This window comes from Gorilla gorilla, chromosome 2 (genome assembly GCF_029281585.2).
Source record: "Gorilla gorilla gorilla isolate KB3781 chromosome 2, NHGRI_mGorGor1-v2.1_pri, whole genome shotgun sequence".
In the NCBI taxonomy this organism is placed as follows: domain Eukaryota; kingdom Metazoa; phylum Chordata; class Mammalia; order Primates; family Hominidae; genus Gorilla; species Gorilla gorilla.
In genome coordinates this window covers 129,472,277-129,499,761 of record NC_086017.1, presented here as the reverse complement: position 1 = coordinate 129,499,761, position 27,485 = coordinate 129,472,277, and the positions used below count along the sequence as shown (strand labels likewise).

At 39.9% G+C, this 27,485-nt stretch overlaps 1 long non-coding RNA gene across 1 annotated transcript in view; it reads left to right on the top strand.

Moving 5' to 3' along the window:
* Window positions 1-27,485, top strand: part of LOC129532756 (uncharacterized) — a 191,052-nt gene that overhangs the window by 59,929 nt on the left and 103,638 nt on the right. The gene's annotated exons all lie outside the window — the stretch shown is intronic.

The following is a 27,485-nucleotide window of genomic DNA, read 5'->3' as shown; positions in this document are numbered from 1 at the left end:
AGGTTAATTACTAAATCCCTGTCTTGTTTTCCAAAATCTTATGCCCTGTTTTGAATACCTGTAGTGCCTAATTTCTTATGGTTGAAACCTTAGATTTTTTTTTTTTTCTGTATTCCCCAGAGACCTTATAAACCAGCCCTACAGCTGAGGTGCTGTCTCTAGCCTTCAGATTTTCCCAATACTTCATATTAGCTATTCTGCATTTTGCTTTATTCTAAAACCTCCGCCATCTTGTTCCACCATTCCACTGGTATATCTGTAATCACAGGATCTCTCTCAGGTGATTTGCTTGTCTTGGCTCCCACCTGTTGTCTATTACTGCATCTTCCATGAATGCTTACTACCCACCTGGGGAAGCACTTAATTTTAGATCTTTCTTCACTGCAGCTAATTCTTCTATTTTGGGATGTGTCTGGTGTGATCAGAGTACTTTCTAGTCACCTTCTCTAATATGATCACAGTAAACTTGGCCGTGAAGCCTGCCTGTTATCCCATGTTATTTCTATTGCCCTTCACAAGGGATTGCACACTCACTATGGAAAAAAAAAACCCACCAAACTGTCCTACAAAATGATCTAATTAAGAAATTAACTATTTACTGACTTGTGCTATCATTTAATTTTTAATAGGAAACATATGCACTGAAGTAGGAAAAAAACAAAAATTTTAAAACCCTATTCAATGTCCAGTGTAGGGTTAAGCACACAGTATCCAATTAGAAAATGTTTAAAATTAAATTGAATTCGGTTTTAATATTTACGAGGGAGTTACAACTTTCTTTTGCTAAGCCTTTGAATTTCTTCCAATGAAGAAGTTACCATAATGTGACCCAGTGTCTCAATGAAATTAGTAGGATCTGAAATAGCAGAGGAGAGACCAGTTCTCTTTAAGTGGTGTGTTGACTTTACACCAGCTTTACATTTGATTCTATATGCCCTGAATTGGGGGGCATCTTCAATGTATTTGGAATTTTTAAATCTGGCAGGCCAGAAATCCAATGGCCCATTTAAGGAAAATTTTAATCTAGAAAACTGAAATTCGTATAAACCATAATCAAGCCAAATAACAGAGATCTTCTGATTCAACCTTTAAAAGATATCCCTATCTTATCTATCTATCTATCATCTATCCAGTGGTAAGAAATTTATTTCTTCACTGGAGTCAATAAAGAAAAAAAGACACACTATGTGCCAGCATGCCATTGACCCACTGATAACCGAAGTCTCTAAGAGCGGGAGACAAAGCCTGCCACAGCCTCTGCCAGGAAATCCTATTGCTCACTTCTGCACTTCCTTCTCTCTTCTCATTATTCCACTGGGATAGATTCTCACTGGAGGTTTTTGTAATCCTCCTTCTAGAGATTCAGCAGCTATGCCCCCTCCCACCAACCTTGTTTGTAGCACATATTAGCTCAGAGGTAAGTGCAAAGTTTGCATCTTATACCTAATCACATCCCCCAAAGGTGGCAAGAGGTGGGGCAATGCAGAGTCAGAGCAGGAGAGACATCAATGCTGCCTACGTAAGGATTGGTCTGGGGACAATCAGAGGGAGGGAGGTTTTTCTCCTTAACATTGTGCCAACCTTAATTCTCTGTCTAGAGGACTTTATTTTGCAGAAATTCATTTGAAAGAAGGAGGTAGAACAGCTCTGATATTGCTTGTCATGAACCTCACTCTGTTGAAATATAACAAAGGCTCTTCTCATCTGGATGCTCAGGTACATACAAAGGTGGTGATTCCAAAGAATTAGAGCAAACAAGCTGGAGCTGGAATCTGTCCTGTTATAAAAAATCTGTTCCGCCCAATTACGAGAATGTATGGGTCAAGGTTACAGCCAATGCCTGCAAATCACCACCGTGTGTTTCATTGAAGAAAGTGCCCTGCTCAACCTCAAATTCTTATCTTTCAAATGATGAAGAAAATGTCACCTTATGACATCATCAAAATCTTCTTTCTGTAATTGAAATGGAATTAAAAGTGATTTCCTTGGTTTACAGCAATAGCTATAAAATAAACCAAGCTGTCTCTTTGTTTGTTCTTCAGAAAAGTGAAACACTTGAGTTACAAGGAATAATCAGAGACTAATGCCAAGACATCCCTGAGAGTCCTCCAGAATGATGGAGAACCACATTCCATCTCTCTAAATTGGGAGCATATTGTAGCTTTGCAGCATAGCAATAGGAGGTATCTTTCTGGGTCATGGCTTGATGTTGCAGAAGTGGCAGTGGAGCCTCCAAAATCCCTGCCTTCCTCATCCCTTCCAGCTCCACAGGGCTCTGGAGAGGCAGACAAGGTTCTGCAATGCTCACCTCAAAAACAGTGCTGTAGGAAGCACTTGGCGGGGTACTGCAGTCATAAACACTCCGGGATTCCAAGATCCTGACAGATGCCTATGTCGCCAAAACTCAAATTTTATATTTGGCCTCATGTGATACTCTTTTTTATGATGCATATATGATATGGAATAACTGCTGCTATGGAATCACCCAGAATAAAAGTGACCCTCTTGGAAATGCCTCCATGTATGTGTGAGTGAGTGAGTGACAAGCTGTGACTTGTACTGTCTACTCTGTGTAGCACCTGGGAAATGTGTCCACCTTGCTCCTTGTCACAGTCTGACTGTGGCTACACTACGCGTCGGTGATCACTGTCCATCGGGCAGAAACTCTCTCCTGATTCTTGCATGAAAAAAACACTAGTTCATTCATCACTCATCAATCATTTTCTTCTGTGACTCATCATCTGAAAGTTTCATTCCTCAGTCCCCCTTTCTGAGGCTGGTAAATAGCATGTCATTCCAGCAAAAGGCGGAGGGGGCGGCAGCCCATCTGGACCCTCAAGTTTGATTTCATATTTATGAAACAGCTTAAATGTCAGTTTGAGTGAAAAACGACACCTTCTCCAGCTTCTCACATTAGTGCCTCTGGCTGCTTGGCTGCTGCTGAACGTTTCTTTCTTTTTTTTTTTTTTTAAAGGCAACTCGTGGCTTCCCTGCTTGGCTCCTTTAAGGCAGGAATGGAAAGAAGAGGCATGAATGGATGGATGGATGGATGGATGGATGGACGGATGGACGGTCGAATGGATGGATGCAAAGATAGATGGATGAGACCACAATTAAATATTCTCACCAGAGAGGAGAAAGAAAGAAATTGGAGAAAATGAAACAAAAATCAAATAGAAGAAATATTTTGGTTTTATACGGAGTTTTGATCAATTGAGAGGATCTTGAGACATTCTTGTGTTATTTGCCCTCTATGTTTTAGGTTGAAAAAGTAAACATAAAAATTTGGAAAATAAAGATTTCAAGAGATAAGTCATCTGTGATTTCACCACTCTAACAATTGGTATGACCATTTAGATATGTTTCCTCCAACTCATTTTTAATGCACATGTAGTTTCTAAACTTCAAATTAAAATGTGTATATGTGGAACCTGGGACTCTATAACAGCTCAGGATTTTAGGAAAATCTTATTTTGGACCCAAGGAAGGCTGCTTTCCCTGGGAAAAATGCAAGTAAGGTAACCAGTGAATGCCTTCAAGGCAGTTTCTGTATGCCTCCTGGGAGTTTAAGACAGCCTCGTTAATGAGGAGTTTTCCTGTTGCTGGAAGGCTGGGGAATTTTTGCAGCATAGAAAATGACCTTGTGATGATGCATGTGGATTTGCTTGTTCAGGTGCACACCTCTTACATGGGGTTTTTGTGTCCCCTGAACTCACTGATAGAAAGGGAGTAAGAGGGCTCACCTCACTGCTGTTAGCCTCAGTAGCTCTATCAGGATGAACGAACTGCCTTTCTTCAGCCATGCACTTGGGGGAAGCCTCAACAGGGAAGAGAAGTACTCCTGTCTTTTCTTAGACACATGCACCTTGAGAAATAGAAAAAGGGTTAGCTGCCTTTATGGGAGATTTTAAGAACTTCCTAATGGAAGGGAGACTAGAGCAACAAAGTTAAGGAGCAAGTGGAGCACAGGGAAGGCAGTGGGTCTGGCGGCAGTGATATGAGTGACTAGAAGAATACAGGGACCCTTCTGGTAGTAGAGAAAACACAGCCTTGGTCAAAGGGAGTGCAGCCTTACTGAACCCTCTCCCCTTTGTAGTGATGGCTTCTGGAAGAGCCAGACAAGAGGTACTAGCTCTGAGAGGTAGTGGGAGGCCTCTCCCTGCAGGGCTGCCCTACTGGGAGTCAGAGGTCCGTGCTGTCTTGCCAGTTCCATTGTACCAGACACAGCCATAGCAGGTAGGAATAGTGCCAGGGGTGCAGGCAGATCCAGTGGTAGGCACTGGGTCACAAATCGTTGATGAAACAGTACTAAATTTTGGTCTTCAGAGGTTTTTTGTTTAGAGGCATTTGGATGGGAAGGAAGGAGACACTTCACCACGTTTAGACATAGAGCTGTCTTTGTCTTTACTAGAAAGAAGTCACCATTGTCCTGCAGGGACAAGGTGAGTGGGAAGGAAGGAAACTTCGCCTCAGCTCATGGGCTGGTGGTAAGATCCTTCAATACCAGAACTTTTAGAACTGTTCATATGCACCTTTAGATTGGGGTTCCAAACTAGTGAAGTAACTAACTAGAGGAAAAATGCTTTTCTTTATAATCTCTGTTTATCCTTCTATGTTTTGTTTTACCCTTTTACTTAGATTTGAAGTTGTTTAAGTACTGTTTTTTCTCATTAAAATTATATTTAAACATTTACCCAATTGCCACCTAGTCTTAGTCATTAATTTTAATGGCTATTATTTTGAAAAAAAATTACTTTATGGATATGCCTAGTTTTACTTAATTACTTCCCAATTGTGGGCCACTTGGGTTGCTTCTAATTTTTGCTATTAAAAATTATGCTATGGTGAATATTTCATAGTTTATCCTACTCTGCCACCACCACATTTTGAATTTTTTCTTTGGGCTGTATTCCCAGAAATTAAATATTTGGGTCAAAGAGTGTGAATGAACGTTCTTGGTCTCTTGCTATATATAAGATGAAGGGCCACACACACACACACACACACAAATGAGCCCAGGAAGAAAACTGGCTCCTGGAAGTTTTGTGGTGGAAAGAAAAAAAAAGCATTATTAGAGGCAGAATGTTTGCTTGGGAAAGGTCTGCACAAAGGGAGAGAGAGAGAAAGAGAAAGTGCACCTGGCTTATAAAACCCAAGGACAAGCAGAAAGTAGAGTGTAGCAGTTTCGATGAATGAGAGACAGCCATGCACTTCTGCTGTTCTGCACTGAGACACAGAGGGATCCAGTCCCCAGGAGGAGGCAGCACTGAGGCAGGAGTCGTGAAGGAAAAATAAATATAAAACTAAGGGAAATCGGCTGGGTGTGGTGGCTCACGCCTGTAATCCCAGCACTTTGGGAGGCGGAGGAGGGCAGATCATGAGGTCAGGAGATCGAGACCATCCTGGCTAACACGGTGAAACCTTGTCTCTACTAAAAAAATACAAAAAAATTAGCTGGGCGTGGTGATGGGCGCCTGTAGTCCCAGCTACTTGGGAGGCTGAGGCAGGAGAATGGCGTGAACCCAGGAGGCGGAGCTTGCAGTGATCCATGATCGTGCTACTGCACTCCAGCCGGGTCGACAGAGCGAGACTCCGTCTCAAAAAAAAAACAAAAAACAAAAAACAAAAAAACTAAAGGAAATCAGTAAATCCAGGGAGGGTCAGCTTTCAGGAGTAATTCAGAGACTCCTGTATTTTGATTGATTTGTAAGGGCATGAATGGACAACTTATTTATATATCATTTTTTTCTGATTATGAAAATAAAATCTGTTCTGCAGGAAACTTAGAAAATATAGAAAAATGTAAGCAAGAAAATAGAAATATCACAATTGTTGTGCCAGAAATAACTGCTGTTAAGAATTTTACTTATTTCTTTTCTGATCTATGTGCACACACATATACACACAACACAAACACACAAATGGAATTATACTGTATATAGAGTGTTGTGGATTATTATAACATAGATATAGTAGAATGTATTTAAACTTCTCATATTGTTGGGATTTATGTTATTTTTATAAATTATACCTAGCAATAAGAATATGCTTTTACATTTTTAAAAATTTTTTAAAAAAAATTTGTTTAGACCACATTCCTTGATTTTAAATGATTGGGTCAAAGGATAAGGGCAACTTTAAAGCTCTGTCACATTTAGGCCGATAGTAGTATGAGTACAGGGGTGGGTATTATCTCACTCTTGCCAACAAAAGCTTTTGTTTTGTTTTTAAGTCTTTGACAGGGGCTTCCTTTGAAGTCAGGGGATACCAATTTCCTCCTCACCCTCTACTTCTCTCCCCTGGCCTTGATGCTGAAATTAATTTTTTTTTCAGGTAACAAAAAAGAACCTTCAAGGATATCCAGGGCTAGAAAAAAAGCTAGCTATAGCACAAATATGTGCTAGAATAGGACTGAAGAGCAGTGGATTATGAAGCTCAGAGGAGGTTGGTTTTGTCAGTACCTTGAATTATTCAAGAGCATCAAATGACAAAGAAAAGAAGCTATCAAGACTTCTTGATCTTGTTATATTATGAGAGAGAGAGAGAGTCAACTTTGGTCTAGAAAAGAAGTGTGCCTCAAATTCATTTTGGAAATGGATGGAATATAAAACAAAAAATATCAATAATTATCCTTGTATTTTATGTAAACTCAAAATCCTCTGGCTAACTAGCATTTTTATTAGGAGGCCCAGATATTGGAAAATTTAACCATCATAATCTACCATGGCAATTATATTTAGGTTTATATATTAGGTTTATAACACTAGTCAGCGTTATGCCTTCTATTTTCATTTTATAATTTTTGTTTATAAGTCTAATATCAAGGGAGTGCTTTTTTCTGAAATTGGCTGACTTTTTCATATACAGATGATAGGTTATTTTATTCATATAGTCTCGTTTGAGAAATAGTTCTCTAGAACTTCGATGTAGAACACACACACACACACACTCTCTCTCTCTCTCTCTCTCTCTCTCTCTCTCCCCCTCTCTCTCACACTTTCTGAAAGCAGCCAAGCATGACAGAGCTGGGGTTACTAATATGGGTCTCTTCTCGCTTTTCTTAATTGTTCTCAATCACCCTAGTTTCATCTCTAGACTGAATATAATTTTTATTTTATATTTATGCGATCTAATCTTACAGTCACGCTTCCCTTTGGACTACCACATGGTTTTGTGTCTTCCGGCTAAATCTGGCTTTTTTCAGCTGCCTTAGGACCACGATAGTAAGCCATTCAGACGTGAGTTATCAGCTAAGTTGCTGATAACTGTTCTTCCTGTCCTGTGGTAAAGGCATGACAGATATTCAGAGCAGGGACAGCGCAAAGTGAGGCTTCCCACCCTGTTAAAAAATATCCCCTCTTATATTCCACTAATGACAGATTCATTTAAGTTCATGGTTCTTAATCTTGTTTAGTTGGCAAAACACCTGGAGGAAGTAGTGTTCTCAGAAGAACTCCATGAAATATTGATATACTTAATTCCATTTGCAAACTAAGGACACTTAACCAGCGGAAAATACAACTGTATCATAAACTGCAATATGAAATCACTTCCATAATCACACAGGCCAAGGAACTAAGGATGATTCTAAGTTTTTCTGTTAATATTAACATAGTACTTAATAATTTGGTCATTTGCTAAGACTCACCAACAGCAAAACTGTAGCAGTAAAATAAATTTAAGAAAACTGTTTTTCCATGGAACAAACAAATCGAGAAAATTCATTTCACTGAAATCTTTTTTTTCATTGTGAATTCAGATATAAGCAGCTACCATTATTTGCTTTCAGCAACAAAATACCTCAGATTAGCATTGCTTGAGAACTACTAACTTGTTCTATTACCCTCTCCTTTTAAAATGGGAACATCCCCTTGGAGGTTAAGCTGGGCTCCAGTAACATCTTAGTGTGAATTACTTTAATCAGATAATCACCTAATGTCTGTTATCTATTTACTTTTCTTTAATGTACAATTGTGGTTTTCAAACTTATACATTTTAGCTGCAGGTTCCTTAGCTTCAAATATATAACTGCTTTTCCAATCATTCAGAAAACCCCAAGTTCATCTCAGAGACTTTCTCTACTTCACCTCCTACACCTTTATTTATTTAAATTAGTATTTCATGCCTTATAACAAATTATTCAACACTTGGTAGTTTATAATGACACCAGTCATTTATTTTTCTCATAAACCTAAAATTTGAGCAGGGCTTCGAAGGAAAGACATATCTCTGCTCCATGTGGAGTCAGTTGTGGCAGCTCAACTAAGGGCTGGAATATCCACTTTGGACCTGATTCACTCACATAGCTGGTGAGCCAGTGAAGGCTGTTGGCTGTGAGCAGTGCTGTGCTGGATCTGGCATATACTGATTCACAAAGCCGACTGTGTGCATCTATTTCTCAAATTCATTTCCAGTGGTATCATGTTTGTAGTTTGAAATTAGTCACGGTGGAGGTATTTATTGATTTAGTTATTTATTGAGACAGAGTCTTGCTGTGTCACCCAGGCTGGAGTGCAGTGGTGCGATCTTGGCTCACTGCAACCTCCGCCTCTCGGGTTCATGCCATTCTCCTGCCTCAGCCTCCTGAGTAGCTGGGACTACAGGTGCCCGCCACCACGCCTGGCTAATTTTTGTGTTTTTAGTAAAGATGGAGTTTCATCATATTGGCCAGGCTGGTCTTGAACTCCTGACCTTGTGATCCATCCTCCTCAGCCTCCCAAAGTGCTGGGATTACAGGTGTGAGCCACTGCGCCCAGCCTGAGATATTTGTTTACACTATGGGAATTGGCAAATGCTACCAATCAGAGTTTCCAGCCCCACTCTACCTCCTAACACACACAATCTCACCGACAAGAGATGGTGGTTCAACATTTAATAGCATATCACTAGTGGGATCTTGGCTAGGGTTGAGAGCCAGGGCCTCAGAATTGCTCCTTGTCTCTTTCTTTTCTTTTTTCATTTTTTTGATGGGGTTTTACCATGTTGGCCATGCTAGTCTTGAACTCCTGACCTCAAGTAATCCACCTACCTTGGCCTCCCAAATTTTTGAGATTATAGGCGTGAACCTCCGCATCCAGCCCTTCTGGGCCTTTCTATGTGGCCTCTCCACAGCAAGATGACTGGGTTCCAAGGACGAGCAACCTTGACAGAGGGCTCATTGGCCAGAAGCTGTATCATCTTGTATGGCCCAGTCTCAGAAGTCATAGCGTGTCCTGTATGTTGTACTCTATTAGTTCAGATAGTCACAGACGTTTCCAGGTTCAAGGAAGAGGACATAAACTCTACCTCTTGATGGGAGAATGGTAAATTATGGATAGGCATGTGAAACCAAAAATTTTGTGTGGCCATTTTTGGAAAATACATACGATCTGCTACAGCATTTTATCCAATCAGTTAGGCATGAGTTTTTTTGCTCAACACGCTTTAGAAATCTGTAAGGATAATTTGTGTAGGTGAAGAAAGGTCATGGGATGATAAAAATTGTCATGAGCTGTATGAGTAAAGTGGAGGAGGTGGCAAGGGACAAATACATTCACACGTGGGGGAAAGACTGCTCAGTTTGGAGTAATAAATTTGTCTTAGTAATTACAGAGTACTAAAGCTAGCTAGGTATATTATGGCAAAATTATAGATGACCCCAGTGTTTGTTTCCTATTACTGTGTAATAAGTTACTACAAACTCAGTGGTTTAAAACAACATAAATTTATTATCTCATGGTTTCTGTAGGTAAAGGTCCAGCATGTTTTAACTGCGTCCTCTGTTCAGGCTCTCTCAAGGGTGAAATCAAGGTCTTTATCTGGAGACAACGACCTGTTTCTAAGCTCCCTCCCACATTTGGCAGAATTGCTTTCGTTCTAGTTGTAGGACTAAGGTTCCCATTGTCTTGCTAGCTGCTGGTTGGGGCCATTCTCAGCTCCTGAGGCTGCTCTGAGGTCCTTGCCATTTGTCTCTCTCCATCTCAGCAACAGGAAACGTCCCTCAAGTTGACACTCTCTGACCTCCCGTGCTGAGACCAGCTGAAGAGGCCTCCCTCTCTTTAAAGGCTCATGTGATTAGGTCAGGTCCACCAGGAAAATATCTTTTTTAAAGTTAACGGTGCCATCTAACATAACCCAGTCAAGGAGCAAAAATCCATCAAGTCCACAGTCCTGAGGATTATTTTGGTAGTGTGGATGGGAAACCTTGGGGACCATTTTAGAATTCTGCCTACCCCAACCTGGAATGATACACTGAAGATCCTGCCTTCCTGAGGGGTTAAGGAAACTTGTTTGGCAGTGTGCTGCCCTGGTGACTTTTAGCGTGTCATTTAAATTATCCAAGGCTGTTTCTTCATTTGCAAAAAAAGAGATAATAACAATATTACTAATGTTTCTATCCTATAGGGTTGTCATGGAGCTCCAGTGAGTTAGTGAATATAACAGGGTTTTGGAAAATGTAGTGTTTTGTTGATTTTTGTGTTGAAGAAGCTCAACTTGTCAGAATCCTGTTCTTCCATTCAGTCTCAATTCAAATTCTATGTACTCCAGTTTTCTTCATCTTTTTAGAAATCCCACCATTCCTTGATTTCACCTAACATTTTATCTGGCAGTCTTTTCTTACGCTATTTTTGTATATTTTTCAATTAGTGTAGACATATTTTCTTTTTTGGCCCATGAGTTCACTGGGGGCCTTTGCATTACTCACAGAACATGTGAAAAGCCTAGCATAATGCCTACATAATGACAGGGGCTCTTCAAATATTAGACTGAAGAATGAATGAAGATGAAAGTGCTGGGATAGCAAATAGCTGCAACATGATCTTTGGCCTAACACGTGGTTTCAGATTGCCACCAGAGTGGGAGCTCTGTGAAGGTAGCACACATGCCTCTCTCTAGCCTTGGCACTATGTCTGTCTGTTGTAGCCTAATAAATAGGCAATAAATGAGTGAACAACTACTGGCTCTGTTATGGCTATAATGGAAAAAGGCTCTTTCTGATCCAATTCCACGGCCTTGTACTGTCATATCCTGTTCTCTCTCACCGATGTAAATAGGAACTGAAACTCTTATATGAAAGATATAGTAGGAATTATAATCATAGCTCTAGTGGCTGACCACACCTCCATATTTTGACCTCAAAAGATCAAAAAGCCTGGGTTCCAGTGACAATGCCATCAAACCCACAACTGTCTCCATTCCTGAATACTGACATGGTCTTTATTCATAGGAGCTCAGTCTTTCAGCAGGCAGCAACCTCAGACAGCTTTGCAGTAAGCTTCACTTCCCACAGACTCAGGACTAGCTTTTTGTCCTGGACAATCTGGATAAAAATGCCACAAGGAGACAGTGTCAAAAAGGAAACTGAAAAATCACAGTCCTGCATTGTCTATAATAAGTGTAAATCCAGTAAAGGTGGCGGTGAAGTGATAAAAATAGCAGGGTTATTATGTTCATCTTTAATGCATTTAATATAACAATAGATTATTTCATTGTCATTAAATGAAGGGAAAGTAGGAGGATCTAATTCTATCCCTAGATTCCTTAATAAGTACTTCATTGTCAGTGAAATAATTTGCATTGTTCAATCCCCAAATAAGAGAAAAGAATATACAGTGGCATATACATTCACAGGGAATGGAGAACTGTCAGTGGACTTTAGGCCCCAGTGCATAGTTAAACTGCACACAGGAAGAAGGTTGGAGATGAACTGCTATTTGTTCTGAAATGAAGTGCTTCACTGTGGTGGAATCAGGGAGGTAGTGTTTTGGTGATATGGAGTTGACAAATGCTGCACTCTATCCACCTCCTCATACCCCCATGAACATGTGATTTTGTGGCGGAATTTGGAGATGAGATTTTCTACTGTATAGGCTGCTTGTCAGGATGAATGAAGACCGTGTTAGCGAGACTGCATTAACTTCTATGGCCTGTAGGAGGAGCGTTTGCTCTAGATGAACCACCTGCAGGCTCAAGGCTGGACCGCTTTCCCAGCTGACGTCTGCTCTGGGCATGGCAGAGTGCAGTCCTGTAAAATCTGCACTCAGGGAATGCCTAATCGAAGAGCCCCGACACAGATCTTCTCATGCTAGATCCACAAATCCTCAGTATGTGCTAATCAGCCATTAATGTTCTATTGATAGGCAGAGACAAAACAGACTCACAGGAATGGTTACATTGCTGCTCAAGTTCATAGCCTGAAATTTTTTTTTCCTTGCTTCATTTTCCCTTTTTCTTCCTTGAAGTCCTTAGAGATTATAACTTAAGGGGTTTAAGAAATCATCAGGGATCACGGGTTTGTCGAATGACTGAAAGAAATAAATTATTTGAGATCCACGTAAATTTAATTTCTAATTTTTGAGAGATTGTACTTATCATGATTAAAAACATTATATTCGTTCTATGGAACAGAATTCTGCACTGTCCAATATGGTAACCGCCAGCCACATGTGACTGTTTAAAGTTAACTTTAAATGAATCAAAATGAAAGAAAATTAAAAATTCCCTTTCTTGGTTACACTAGGCATATTTCAAGGGCCCAAAGGCTACATGTAACTAGTGGCTACCGTGTTGGAAAATGTGGATGGAGAACATTTCCATCATTACAGAAAGTATTATTGGACAGCACTGGGATAGATAAAAGAAAGTTAAGTATGGGCTGAAGAGAAAAGGAGGGAAATTTAATGTGGGGAGGTAAAGGTCCAGACAATGGTCTAGGCCAGCTGAGAGAGAAAAGTGAGAGAGACAGGGAATTTCTCAGTCAAATGGACACACACAGAGGGATGATAAAAGTCATATAGACTGGCATGACTACAGATTGCAGTACACAGAGACTAAGAAGGAGGCTTTCAGAAAGATGGTCAAATATATAGAGCGCTATGATTCTATAGAAAACAGTTTTTAAAACCATGCTCCATTTTTTTGTTGGTTTCAGAGAGAGGGCTCCAGCCCAGGCAGGAGTGCAGTGGTGTGATCATAACTCACTGCAGCCTTGAACTCCTGGGCTCAAGAAATCCTCCCATCTCAGCCTCCCGAGTAGCTGGGACTACAGGGACAAACCACCATGAGATGGGGTTTCACTATGTTGCTCAGGCTGGTCTCCAACTTCTGGCCTCAAGTAATCCTCTTACCTCAGCCTCTGAAAGCACTGGGATGAGCCACCCTGCTCAGCCCCAGGCTGCATTTTTACAATTACAGCAAAGTATGTATTGGTAATATTACCTCTTGGTACTTTTCATGCTGTCAAGATGAAAATAAATTGAGAGTTTCTCTTGGCTCATAGACTAAAGATTATCTGTACCTAATCTATGCAATGCCAACTCAATTTGTTGGAAATTTTAAAGTCTTTAGATAGTTATTTTGTTCATACAGGATGAAACCATTAGTTTGACTTATGCCTGCTGAGTTAACAAATTATCTTTGTGCCATGTAAGTGCATTTGAAGAGTCAGAAGACTAGAAGTGACTAAGAGGATAGGTTTGAATATGAACTGTATTAGGTTAATATTTATCTTATATTGAAAAATAGTAGGAATTTGGATTTTATAGATCCACTTGATGATAATTCTAACATTGATTGCTCTGTCAAACTTTTTTCTTAGCTAACTAATACTTGTTGTTGTTTTTGCAATACTATATAACCATTCCTTTTGATCTATTGTTTGGTGTCTATTGAGAAAGAGAAAATTGTTTTTGCTATTGTAGTCTATATCATGTTTCTTTGAACTCTAAAGACCGCAGTGGGAATAATAACATTGAGGGTTGGGGCGTCCATCTAGCCCTTAGCTTTTCCTTGTAATCTTTGTTATACTTACTGAAGTCATATGACAGGTAAGCCCAGCAGACCTGAACGTTTTAACTTTTACTTCTTTTTTAATGCCCAGTCCACAATTTTATAGCACTAGCAATTTGATTTTATTATTATTTTTCCTGGCATGATTAGGCAGTGAATAATTGATTCATGATAACATACCCTCCACCCCCAATTCTGATAATGATAGTTAGAATGCAGTTTTATTAATTTACAGCTGGAGGAAAACCTGGCCTGAGACCATGAGCTTACTCAGAAAAATGCATGACAGTTCAGAAGTTTTCTTGGTGAATATAGAATCAGAGCTGATGTCCTCAAGGGACAATGCTGTCAAGCCTTGGTAGCTTGATGAATTGTCTCTCTCCTCCCGAGAGATGTTGCTGTCTGAAGAGCCAGAACATTTCCAGTCTGAGCACCCTCATGCCGGAGCAGAGCAGGAGAGAGACAAACCCCCGCTCCTCAGCTCTCCTCTCTGATGGCCATTGTCACTTGCCTTTGTTGTTGCATCTGTCCTTCCCTTTTTCATTTAGCATCCTTTTGTAACAGTTTACAGTTGACAAGTTTACAGATTACTTTTAATTAATTACAGTTTAGGTTGGCTATCTTCTAGTGACATTTAAGGAAACATTATAAACTCATTTGGCAGTACATCTCCACATCAACTTGTAGAATACATTTTTTTCCTGGGGAAGTTTTGTTTTTGTTTTTGTTTTTGAGTTTTTTTTGACAGCTTTTTCGTTCATTCACTTATTTTCTCATTTAGTATTTATTAATACCTACTCTTGCTAGACATCAAGAGAAGCTCTTAGATTATAAAGATGAAGACTCTTCTGATTTTTCACTGCTCATACTCTGGTTTAGAAATTGACTCATAAGCAATTCCACTGTTAACAAGTTTTATAGTAGAGATAGGTACCAAATGTTTGGGGAACATGAGGGAGGAATTGGCTGAGTGTCTTGGGGAGTACATGCTTGTAAACTTCATTTGCTGTGAAATGTCTTCTTTGATCTTGTGTTTATTCCTCTATTTTGGGATTAACAACAATGAAAGTGATATTGTATCTTGAGCACTTATCACATGATTGATGCTATCTCTAGCAATAAATAAATGCTATCTAATTTAATCTTCATAACAGCTCCCTGGAAGAAGATATGATATCTATTTTATGGAGGAGAAAACCAGTATTCAGACTGGATAGGTACTTGCCCATGGTCACCCAGCTAGAAATGCGTAGAGTGGGGCTTGTATCCTGATTCTGATGACGATGCCCATGTTTATCTCACCATATCACATGACACTCACCAGCCATTAGCCTTCTCATTGTGAACTCTAGCAGCTGGAATTGTAGGATAAGGTGTGTGTGATTGGCTGGAGGGTCCCCATCCATTTGGCTTGAATAAGTAGATTACCTAAAGCTGAAACCCTCCATTTTTAGACACTGTGTAGGGAGGCAGACACATTTGAATTGTGTTGTGAAAATCAGATGATGAAAATTGAAATAAATATGTTGAAATGATGGGGAATGGCAATTTTAAGAGAGGTATAAGAAACAAGATAGGTTTAATAAATGTTGAAAGCATTTGTGAGGTCCTCAGAAGGACAGTGTGTTTGTTGGGTGAGTAGAGGCAGGACTGGAGACAAAGTTGCCTACCACAAATGCGTCTGTCCTGGCTGAGACCATCATGGCCCCAGTTCTCTCATCTCAATTAGAGGCTCACTCTGTCTGCTTTCTTAATTCATAACCAACTAGTTTTTCTGCTTTCTTAAATTCATAACCAACTAGTTTGATTTGATCACTGAAGCTAACACAGTGGGTTTGGGCTTCCTGCAAAGCAATTGAGATGCCTAATGTGAGGAACTTTTAGTTGCATTTAAAGGACATATCTTAGAAGAGTGTTGTAGGCCTTTGTAGGACTCACCAGAGAATCTCTTACTTCCTCTGAGCCTGGATTTCCTCATGAGTAAATATTTGCTGTTTTGCATCCCTTCCATGGTAATTCTTGCTTGCTGCTTCCAGAAGCTAATGCCTTATTTCCTTCTCTTTATCTTTTTGGGTCTGGCTCTGTTGCCCAGGCTGGAGTGCAGTAGCACAGTCACAGCTCATGGCAGCTGCAACCTCCCAGGCTCAAGCAATCCTCCCACATCAGCCTCGTGGGTAGCTGGGACTACAGGCACATACTACCACGCCCAGGTAATTTATTGTTTTTTATAGGGACAGGGTTTCATCATGTTTCCCAGGCTGATCTTGAACTCCTGGGATCAAGTGATTTTCCCACGTCAGCCTCCCAAAGTGATGAGATTGCAGGTATGAGCCACTGCACTGAACCTTTAGATCATTAAAAAGTCAGGAAACAACAGGCGCTGGAGAGGATGTGGAGAAATAGGAACACTTTTACACTGTTGGTGGGACTGTAAACTAGTTCAACCACTGTGGAAGTCAGTGTGGTGATTCCTCAGGGATCTAGAACTAGAAATACCATTTGACCCAGCCATCCCATTACTGGGTATATACCCAAGGGAATATAAATCATGCTGCTATAAAGACACATGCACACGTATGTTTATTGCGGCACTATTCACAATAGCAAAGACTTGGAACCAACCCAAATGTCCAAGAATGATAGACTGGATTAAGAAAATGTGGCATATATGCACCATGGAATACTATGCAGCCATAAAGAATGATGAGTTCATGTCCTTTGTAGGGACATGGATGAAGCTGGAAACCATCATTCTCAGCAAACTATCACAAGGACAAAAAACCAAACACCGCATGTTCTTACTTATAGGTGGGAATTGAACAATGAGAATACTTGCACACAGGAAGGGAAACATCACACACCGGGGCCTGTTGTGGGGTGGGGGGAGGGGGGAGGGATAGCATTAAGAGATATACCTAATGTAAATGATGAGTTAATGGGTGCAGCACACCAACATGGCACATGTATACATATGTAACAAACCTGCACGTTGTGCACATGTACCCTAGAACTTAAAGTATAATAAAAACATATATATATAAATGTTATTGTTATGATTATTATTATTATTTTTGAGACAGGGTCTCACTCTGTTGCTCAGGCTGGAGTGCAATGGCACAATCATAGCACACTGCAGCCTTGAACTCCTGGGCTCAAGCTATCCTCTCACTTCAGCAGCCCAAGTAGCTGGGACTACAAGCACCACCATACCTGGGTAAATTTTATTTTTATTTTTATTTTTTTGTACAGATAGTATCTCACTCTGTTGCCCAGGCTGGTCTCAAACTCCTGGCCTCAAATGATTCTTCCACTTCGTCCTTCCAAAGTGTTGGGATTACATGTGTGAGCCACAATGCCTGGCCTCCTTTGTCTTTCTCTAATGTCCTCTGCTATCCTTTCTAGTCCCTTGGCCATCTTCTGCCACAAATGGGAAGTGAAGCACATGGGTAACAGCTTCCCTGGTGCTGCCTCCAAGGAAAGATTCCACTATCTGCAGGGCAAGATTGGAAAAGCAACAGAAGGCACCCAGCATTTCTTTCCCTTCTACCTTCCACTGCAGGCTTTGGGGGACCAGGGGAAAGGGAAGGGACCTCATTCACAGGAGTACTTGCCAGGAGGGCATGGAGCAGGGGGTTCCTATTCTTTGACAGGCACACATACACACCCCTGCCACCCTCAACATATACACACAGGGACTGGGGGCACCGTATCTGTATTTCAGAGTTCGCTGGGAAGACCAGTGCCCTGTGTTCAACACAGAGGGGAGAGACACAACATAGCAGTCTGACTGTCCCACCATGCCTTCTGTTCCTCACAAAAGAAAAACATGAACACAGAGACTAAAGAATTCCACTATATTACTCCTTCACTATGCTGCGTCTTCAGTGAGAATTTGGTGAAAACTTGGATGGGTTTGTGGGTGGAGCCTAGTGCGTAGATTGAAGAAAATGTAAGTTCTACTCCCCACTTTGCCTTTTACTAGCTATGAGACCTCGGCCATTTGTATCATTTCTTCCCACCTTAACGTCCCCTTCTGTCAAATGAAAATGGTATTTTTTTTTTTTTTTTTTGCCTAGACCTGGTGAAGCTAGCTTTAGATAACAGGTTGAAAAGCACATTGCAAATTCTAATGCACGAAACAAATACAACATAGCAAATTAAAGAATTATTAGTCCTCTATCCACTCCTGTTTAGTAGGAACCACTCCTGTAGGAAGGATGCAAAGAAAGTTTGCTTCTCCTTTTCTGGGCATGAACTGATGTCTGCAAAGAAAGTAGAAAATATGTGTTTGAGAAACATTTGCCTAACTTTGGGGCTCAGTGAGAGTTTATTAATTCTAATAATTCCTTACATTTGGGAGGTGGCATCGTGGTTAAGAGCATGGGCCTCCAAATCAGACATCCTAGGTTCAGATCTTGGCTCTTACGTGGCCTTAGGCACATCTCATGATCACTCCATGCCTCAGTTTTTCCATTTGTAAAGTATGAAGATTATAGTAATAATAGCCCCTCATAGAATTGTTGTAAGGGTTAGGTGAATTAATATATGTAAGTTATTACATATATTAATTAAATTACATATATTAGTTAAAAGGCTGCCTGTTACATATTAGCTTTCAAAATTATTACTATTTTGTCACTTGCACCTTTCCCAAGAATGTTTATGTATTGTATGTTTTATTGTCATCATCTCAGCAACCTTGAGCTGCAGCAGCTGCATTTTACGGGTAAGAAAACTGATTGTTGCAGCCATAGGCTTCAAGCTGACACCATTAATAAATGAGAGCATTGAAGCTAGTGTCCAGGGTGCTTTCCAATACGCTTTGACTATTGTCCTCTTGGATCCTGAAGCTAGGAAAAAACTGAAGACTTAAATGACAGTGAACCTATTTAGCAGGTAATCATGACAAACTTATTGCCTAGCTAAGAATAGAGATGCTGGATTTATAATCAAAATTTTTAAGTGGTCTTAAGACCTTCATTAAGTCATTAAATGTGTGAAATTATCTTTTATATAGGTTGCAGTTTTAGATTTAATGGTAATAATCCTAATTTTTTTTTTTTTACAAAAAACAATATTAGTCTTATTATTTAAAATTTGTACCCCACCTATTTCCAAGATGCAGAATCCAATTGAAATATGAGTTTCCAAAGCTATTTAGAGATTAAAAAAGAGAAAAGTTCCCCGAAGTCAATGCTAAGCAACCCTCTTTTTTCTGTGGAAGCTAATCCAAGACAAGTACATATATTTACATGTAATTTTTATTTCATTCAGAATGAAAATAGGTTTATTAGCTCCCTCAGGGGAAAATGTATATTTTTATAACTTAGATTACCTGTATTATTGAATGTGAAAATGTCAGTGAAATAAATGGCACTGAGTTTTAGCCATTAAAATGTTAATTAGGGGCATATCTAAGTTCATTCTGAAATTGGCTAAAGAGTGGGAACTTAACCTAGATAGGCTGCGTATGACTAAGGGATTGGGGAGGCGGTCACTCATTAGATTTAAATAAAATGTGATAGGTAGACCCTCCCAAGGTGTCAGGAAACAGCTGGTAAGTCTCAAGGGACACTGAGTCTGGCTAAAAGTTTCCATTGTTTCCTAATGCAAGAGTAGACATTTGTACATTATTTCATTTTTACTTTCTGACAAATATACATACTATGCAGCCATAAAAAGTGATGAATTCATGTCCTTTGTAGGGACATGGATGAAGCTGGAAACCATCATTCTCAGCAAACTATGGCAAAGACAGAAAACCAAACACTGCATGTTCTCAGTCATAGGTGGGAAATGAACAATGAGAGCACTTGGACACAGGAAGGGGAACATCACACTCTAGGGACTGTTGTGGGGTGGGGAGAGTGGGGAGGGATAGCATTAGGAGATACACCTAATGTAAATGATGAGTTAATGGGTGCAGCACACCAACATGGCACATGTATACATATGTAACAAACCTGCACATTGTGCACATGTACCCTAGAACTTAAAGTATAATAATAAAAAAAAGAAAAATAAATAAATAAATATATATTCACCCAAAGAGACCTTTTTTAAAAAAATTCTAAAATCAAACCTAAGCAGACATTTGTGGAAAGAGAATTTATATAAAGAACTATAACACAGTGGACAGCATCTTCAAAGACAGCCCTTTAAAAAACATTAAAATCCTTGTTAAAGAGAGAATGGTTATTTCAACTTTCTATAGAGGCAGAGGCATAATATTAAATTCTAACTCAGTAAGGATTTTTTTTTCTTCTTTCTTTTTTTGAGAAAGCCATGAGAATGAGCTAAGCTGGTACACAGTTACTATGGTTTCTGATAATTTAGCTTAAGGTACAGTGGCACCAGAGAATCTAGAATAGGGTCAAAAACTCCCATGCCTGTTGGGGCCTGATCAATAACAGTGCTGAGTGAACGAGGCAGGGCAGTAGCAATGGCAATCAGGACATTGTGAGCCCTGTCTGAACAAGGCAGTGACTTCTTAGCTCCAGCACCAGGGGAGAATGTGGACCAGTTTCCTCAGATCTGCTCTTTCAAGAAAAGTAACAAATCCAGGTTATACACAAAATCTCCTTATTTTTGAATATTGGCAACTAATTCATATTTTTAAAAATTCCTAAGTGGCATGTGAAAAAATTATATATTCATGAGGGTTATTTATTGGAGCATTGTTTGTGCTGGCAAGTTGAAAACAGCTTAAATATTTGTTAATAAGGGACAAGTGAAATAAATCATGGCATATCCATTCAATGAACTATTATGCTGGTATCAAAAACAAAATGAAAAAAATGAGATCTTTATGTCCTTATACGGAAATCTCAAAGGCATTGTCAACTGGAAAAATCAAAGTGCAGGGGTGTATGCTGTAAGCTTCATTGTGTTAAAAAAAAAAAAAAAAAAGGAAAAGATAATATGGTGTGTAGGTAGGTGTGTGTGATATGTCTGCTCAGGCTGCCATAACAGAATACCATGGACTGGGTGGCTTTTACAAGATAAATTTATTTTCTCACAATTATAGAACTGGAAGTTCCATGATTAAAGTGCCAGCCAATTCTGTTTCTGGTGAGGGCTCTCTTCTGGGCTTGCAGATGGTCACCTTCTCCCTGTGTCCTCACATGGCCTTCCCTCTGTGCTCCTGCAGCATGAGTGAGCTCTGGTGTCTCTTTCTCTTTTTGTAAGAACCCAGTCCTATCTGTTTAGGGCCCCATCTTTGTGACTTCATTTAACTTTAATTACAGGTACCTCCCTGAATGCCCTATTTCTGAACACCATCACACATCACATTGTGGGTTAGGGCCTCAATATATAAATTTTGGGGGGAAGGATGAAATTCAGGCCATAACTATATATATACATATATATACACACACACACACACATATATATATACACCCATATATATATATATATACACACCCATATATATATATACACACTCATACATATTACATGTATATAGTATAGATATTACATATATAAACAAAACAAATATCTATGCCTATATATACACACACACATATATTTGCTTTGTTTTGTTAGTAAATACACAGAATATATTTAGAATGGTAAACTAAAATTAATAACATTTCTGACTAGTGGTGTGGAACTGAGATACACGTAACAATGCATTCTTTTATGTGCTCCTCCTCTTAGAGGAGCCAGCACCACTCTTTCATCGTTTAAGTTTAAGAACTGGACTCACCGTCTTACCCAGAGGGAAGGCCAACCCCCTCCTTCACATGCAGTTGCTGCAGGGATGCCTGCTTCTACAGACGATATTAGTTTTCAGAAAAGAGCTTTGGATATTTAAGTGCTTGTGTAACTGCTTGCTTGAGACCACAAAGTTCTGCCCCATATAACATGTAACATAAAAGAATACCAAACACTAAAAACAAAGGAATTGTGACTTACTGAATTAATCATCCAGATTCAGTTCCGTATCATTTATCAATGAAGAAACAGACGTATTTGTGCAGCATATTAAACGTTCAGCTTGAGTCTCTCCCTCTACCTAGGCAGAAAACTCATTCCTCGAATGAAAGGAATTCTATTTTTTCTTCCACCTCATCCTCCAACCCCTCCCCTGTCCACCATGATACCACCAAATTCAAGGAAACATTAGGAATGTTTCCTAATAACTTTAGCATATGCTTTCTCTGATTCATAGGTTGGGAAATCCAACTTGTTAAGCAGCTTCTACCCCCGTAGGTGTGGGGTGGAAGTGGTGGTTGAAACAGTTACTATTAATGTACTTCCTGCAAAACACTCTGATGCTCTTTTAGGTGCATGTCTTCAGATTTCCTGGAAGCCAGAAAAGTGCTGATGACAATTGCTTATCCACCCACAAGCCTGAATACAGGTATCCAGTAGGATAATGAACTCCCAGTAACAATAAAAACAATCTGTCTTTTTGACCAGTCTCAGCCAGGATAATTTGTTGCAAGTTTCACTGTCCTCTTTTTTCCTTCACTTCACTCACTTCTGCTCCCAAATGCTTCCTGTTGCTCCCAAATGCTGTTAAACATGACACATACCATGCTGGTGCCAGGGTTGGCTCCCATCCTGTGTGATTGTGTAGTTTGGGCACTGGTGAACTAAAGAGGCACTTTTTATGTAGACTCTAACAGTGTCTTGAGCAGCAGAGGCCACTCAAGAGGAGGCATCTCTATGTGGAAAAGCTGCATCTGGATCCCCAGAAGCTAGGCAGCCAAGGGCCTGGGTTCTCAAATGAAGGTGAGCACTGGGGTCATTTCATTGTCTCTACTTTTTGGGAGCTCATGGAAACCCTTTCCCCTTGAAGAAGGGAAGCAGCTGCCCTCTTTCTTCCCCTACTCTATCCAGTCACTTAGAAGGTAAGCTTCCTCCCTCCTCCTTTCTATAGTAGCTCAACTTTCTACCGTAGTTCAACTCTCTTGAAATGTCCTTGTCCCCTGTTGGGTTCCACTCACCTTACCTCCGTCTATTCCTATTGGCTCTGGTGGGGAGTGGCATTTAATTTAAACCAGTTCCAGTTTGGAAACTGATAAAAAACTGGGGAGATCAGAACAATATTTATAGTTTAGTCTATGATATGTTCATTTATTAGTTTTGATCGTTGTACCATGTTTATGTAAGATACTAACATTAGGGAAAACTGGATGAAGGGTATACGAGAACTGTGCTCTCTCACAATTATTCAGTAAGTCAGAAGTTATTTCAAAATAAAAGGTTGTTTTTTTTTTTAAATGATATCTGGTGAAGTGAATGTACGAGCATGTTCTAAAAATCTTTCCCAACCCAGGCCTCACTTTGTCAGCTGCCTCCATATTTAGGTGGTTCTTTGAGCAACACCCTGTGCATGTTGGTAGGTGGCACACATCCTCTCCTCACCACCCACCTATAGACTGGTCATGCTTATGCTAATTCTCGCCTGCCTATACAGAAAGGGCCCTGGGATGAATCAAGGTAAGATGGATTCTAAAATCTGAAGTGGAACTGGTTGCAGGGAAGCAAGAACAATTACATATTGAATTACAACTTCAGTGCATTTGAATTGAGAATATGAATAGAATATAAGAAATCGAGCCATTTTTATACTACTTTTCCTATTGTTACCTTACAGTAGGTTTTTAATTCTAATAAGACAGTTCTCCTGGGTGTCCTTGGGAACGTGTCCACTGGCAGCAAGAAGGCAAAGGAGACTCTTCTAGATTTCTCTTCAAGGGCATGGATCAAAGGAATCCATAAGGGAGCAATTGTTACTTTATCTGGCCACCATCCATGCCACATGCCTGGACTCCTCTCAGAAATTCCAAGAGTAGGTCCTTGGGGTGTTGCTTAACTGTAGTCTCTTTACAGTTACAAAGGCCCAAGTGATTTGGCTTATTCTTATGTTTTCAGCCACCTGTGATATTCCCAGTTATCAAGCTCCAGCCACACTGGATTTCGTCTGTTCTTAAATTCCCTTCTATAAAGTTTTTTTACTTGGCCTTTTTTGGAAAACTATTCTATTAGGTCTTCTCATGCTACCTTCTTATTCTACAGGTTTCGCTTACATTTCACCTCCACAGGAGGTGTTTTCTAACCAGCTAACTAAAGTAATCATCCTGTTACTTTATCACATTATCTTCCTTTTTCCTTACTAATGCTTATCATTGTCTATAATTATTGTTTACCCATTTGTGCACTTGTTTATCATCTGGCTAGCATATAAATTTTACGAGAGCAAGAATTTTGCTTATTCGCCTCTATACTTCAAACATCTGGAGCAGAGCCTAGAAAAGAAGCATTTACTGAATTAAAGCATGGAGAAAAATGTCTTTCCATTGTCTCTGCAACTTGCTAGGTAAAGAAGAGGAGCTCTGGCCACTCCTGGAGTTGCGGAGGGACCTCTTGTGTGTCCCAAGGAGTCTGATTGCACATTCAGTCCACAAAGGAGACTCCATAGCCCTTTGATCAGTGGCAGGAAGAAGGGCATTGTGCAGACCACCCTGAACCCCTGGGGCTGTTTTCCTCTCTTAGAAAGGCAAGACTGGAGAACATTTGTTCTCTCAGAGTGAAGGGACATAGTTACTTCCTCCTTCCCTTTCTCTCTCTTCCACAGATATTTCTCATGCATTAGAACTTAGCTCAATTCTCAGTCCACAGTTTAAACCATGAACAAGACAGGCACAATCCCCAATCCACCTGTACTTATAGACCAACAAAGCTCATAGACAAGAGGCAATTACGATTTGGTGAAAGAGGCACTCTGAGAGGAGCTGGACTTGGGGATTCTCCTGCTCACCTGGATTCACATCAGATAAAGAAGAGGGTGAGGAAACATGCAGGGAGCACAAGCTGGATACTCAAAGGACGCAAATAATCCAGGATGTATTATGTTTCACTAGGCAGCTCTCATGCTGGGTTCAGTTACAAATAATTAATTTAACACCTACTATGCCTGCCACCTCCACATATTTATTTTACTTGCCTGGCACCTGAAGGAAATTTTAGGATATCACTAGAGCAACTGGGCTTGGAATCCAGGGACTAGGGTTCAGATAGTCACTTTGATATGTAACAGCCTTCAGACTGTGTTTCTATTCCCAGGCTCCTGGTAATGTATACTCAGCAATCTACCCGAAAACCTAGGTCAGCAGGCAACTCTTATGTATGACAAAGTTTAAAACAATCTCATTAGACTTCAAGCAACATAATTTAGTAATGAAGCTTTTCCTGTTTACTGTTTATTCCCAGCAAGCCTGGTACATAGTAGGTATTCAGGAAATACCTGTTGACTGTTAAGTTGTTTTGAGACAATCAATGAGCCTAAAAACTCATTAAACTTCAATTTCCTCATGTATAAAATGGGGGCAGTAATAGATGCCTTAAAAAGTTGGTAGGAATATAAATAAAATAACACTGGAGGGATCATATGTTATAATCCCTGGCTCATGTAACCTTTATTAAGTAAAGGTTAGTTGAATCTGGATCCATGTGAGGAGTTAGGAGTAGACACATTGGTGTATACTGTGATTAATGTGGATTCTAACCTTTCTATTGTGCTCTTCTGGCTACATAGACTGGAAAGCAAAAATCTACCTCCTCAGTCTCCTTTGCAGGTTGGTTTTGTGATTCAGTTCCATGAATCTGATACCCTTGTTAGAGATGTAAATTAGGAACTGAGTTAAGTAGGCAGAGAAGCAGTGTGGGAGGCGTCCACTTTTACTAGTGTCCTTAGTAGCAGACACAACATGGTCCTAGAACTGGCAGATATGGTGGCATCTTCCTGGTGGCCTCCTGTGTAAGTCAGGAGCAGCAGTGCCCTTGGCTAACTGCATCCACAGTGTAGCTTTGGGATTATTCCAAATCAAAGCACATGGTCTTTATTTCAGCAGCTTCTCCACACAAAATAATTCTCTGAGCCACTTAATGCAGTATGTATTTATTTTGTAGGACTGCCATAAAAACATCGCCATAAATTGTATCACTTAAAACAACAAAAATTCTCGTCTCACAGTACTAGAGGCTAGAAGTTCAAGATCAAGGTGTCAGTAGGGCCATGCTCCCTTTGAAGGCTCTAGCAAGAATTTTCTCTTGCCCCTCCCTGGCTTTTGGTGCTTGCTAGCAATCCCTGGTATTCCTTGGCTTGTAGCTGCATCGCTCCAAGCTTTGCCTCTGTTGTCACATAACCTTCTTTCCCATGTGTGTTTCTGTCTTCACTTTTTAAAAGGATCCCAGTCACTGAATTTAGGGCCCATTCTAATAGAGTGTGATCTTTTATAAACAACTAGATACATATTCAAAGACCTTGTTTCTAAATCAAATCACATTCTGGGGTTTTTGGGTGGACATGAATTTTGGAAGGACACTATTTAACCGAGCGCACAGTGTCATAATTTCATGTTATTCAAACTATCTGGAGTGAATTCTCTTCTCTGACACGAAACCTTGCGGATTTAGGTGAAATCTGAGGTTGCTGGCCATCTCTGACATTGTAGGATTCACCTCTTAATGTGAGATGTTTGATCTGTGTTGCGCTTGGCAACTTCAGGCTTGGACACCCGCAACCATGCAGAACACTTCATTGAAGGAGGGTTTCACTTACTTACTGCCATTTATAATCGTTCACTTTTGCATGGGAGAAGCAGCAAACTTCTTATCTGGAAGCCTATAGAACCGTTTGCTTAGGCTTACTTGTCACTTTGTCCTTTTTCTCAACCCTCCTTGTGCACAGCTGTGACAGCCTGCTTTTTAAACAAATGTTTTTATTTCCATAGGTTATTGGGGAAGAGATGGTGTTTGGTTACATGAGTAAGTTCTTTAGTGGTAAGGTTTGTAAGGTTTTGGTGCACCCATCACCCAAGCAGTATACACTGCACTCTGTTTGTAGTCTTTTATCCCTCACCCCCTTTCCCACCCTTTCCTCCTGAGTCCCAAAAGCCCATTGTGTCATTCTTATGCCTTTGCATCCTCATAGCTTAGCTTCCACTCATGAGTGAGAATATACAATGTTTGGTTTTCCATTCCTGAGTTACTTCACTTAGAATAATAGTCTCCAATCTCATCCAGGTTGCTGCGAATGCCATTAATTCATTCCCTTTTATGGCTGAGTAGTATTCCATCATATGTATGTGTGTGTGTTTGTGTGCGTGTGTGTGTGTGTGTATATATATATATATAAATATATATCACAGTTTCTTTATCACTCATTGATTAATGGGCATTTCTGTTGGTTCCACATTTCCCCAATTGTGAATTGTGCTTCTATAAACGTGTGTGCAAGCATCTTTTTCATATAATGACTTCTTTTCCTCTGGGTAGATACCCAGTAGTGGGATTGCTGGAACAAATGGTAGTTCCACTTTTGCTACTTTAAGGAATCTCCACACTGTTTCTAGTAGTGGTTTTACAAGTTTACATTCCCATCAGCAGTGTAGAAGTGTTCCCTGTTCACCACATCCATGCCAGCAACTATGATTTCTGGATTTTTTGATTATGGTCATTCTTTTAGTAGTAAGGTGGTATTGCATTGTGGTTTTTATTTGCATTTCCCTAATCATTAGCGATGTTGAGTGTTTTTTCATATGTTTGTTGGCCATTTGTATGTCTTCTTTTGAGAATTGTCTATTCATGTCTTTTGCTCACTTTTTGATGGGATTATTTGCTTTTTTGTTGCTAATTTATTTTAGTTCCTTGTAGATTCTGGATATTAGTCCTTTGTCAGATATATAGATTGTAAAGATTTT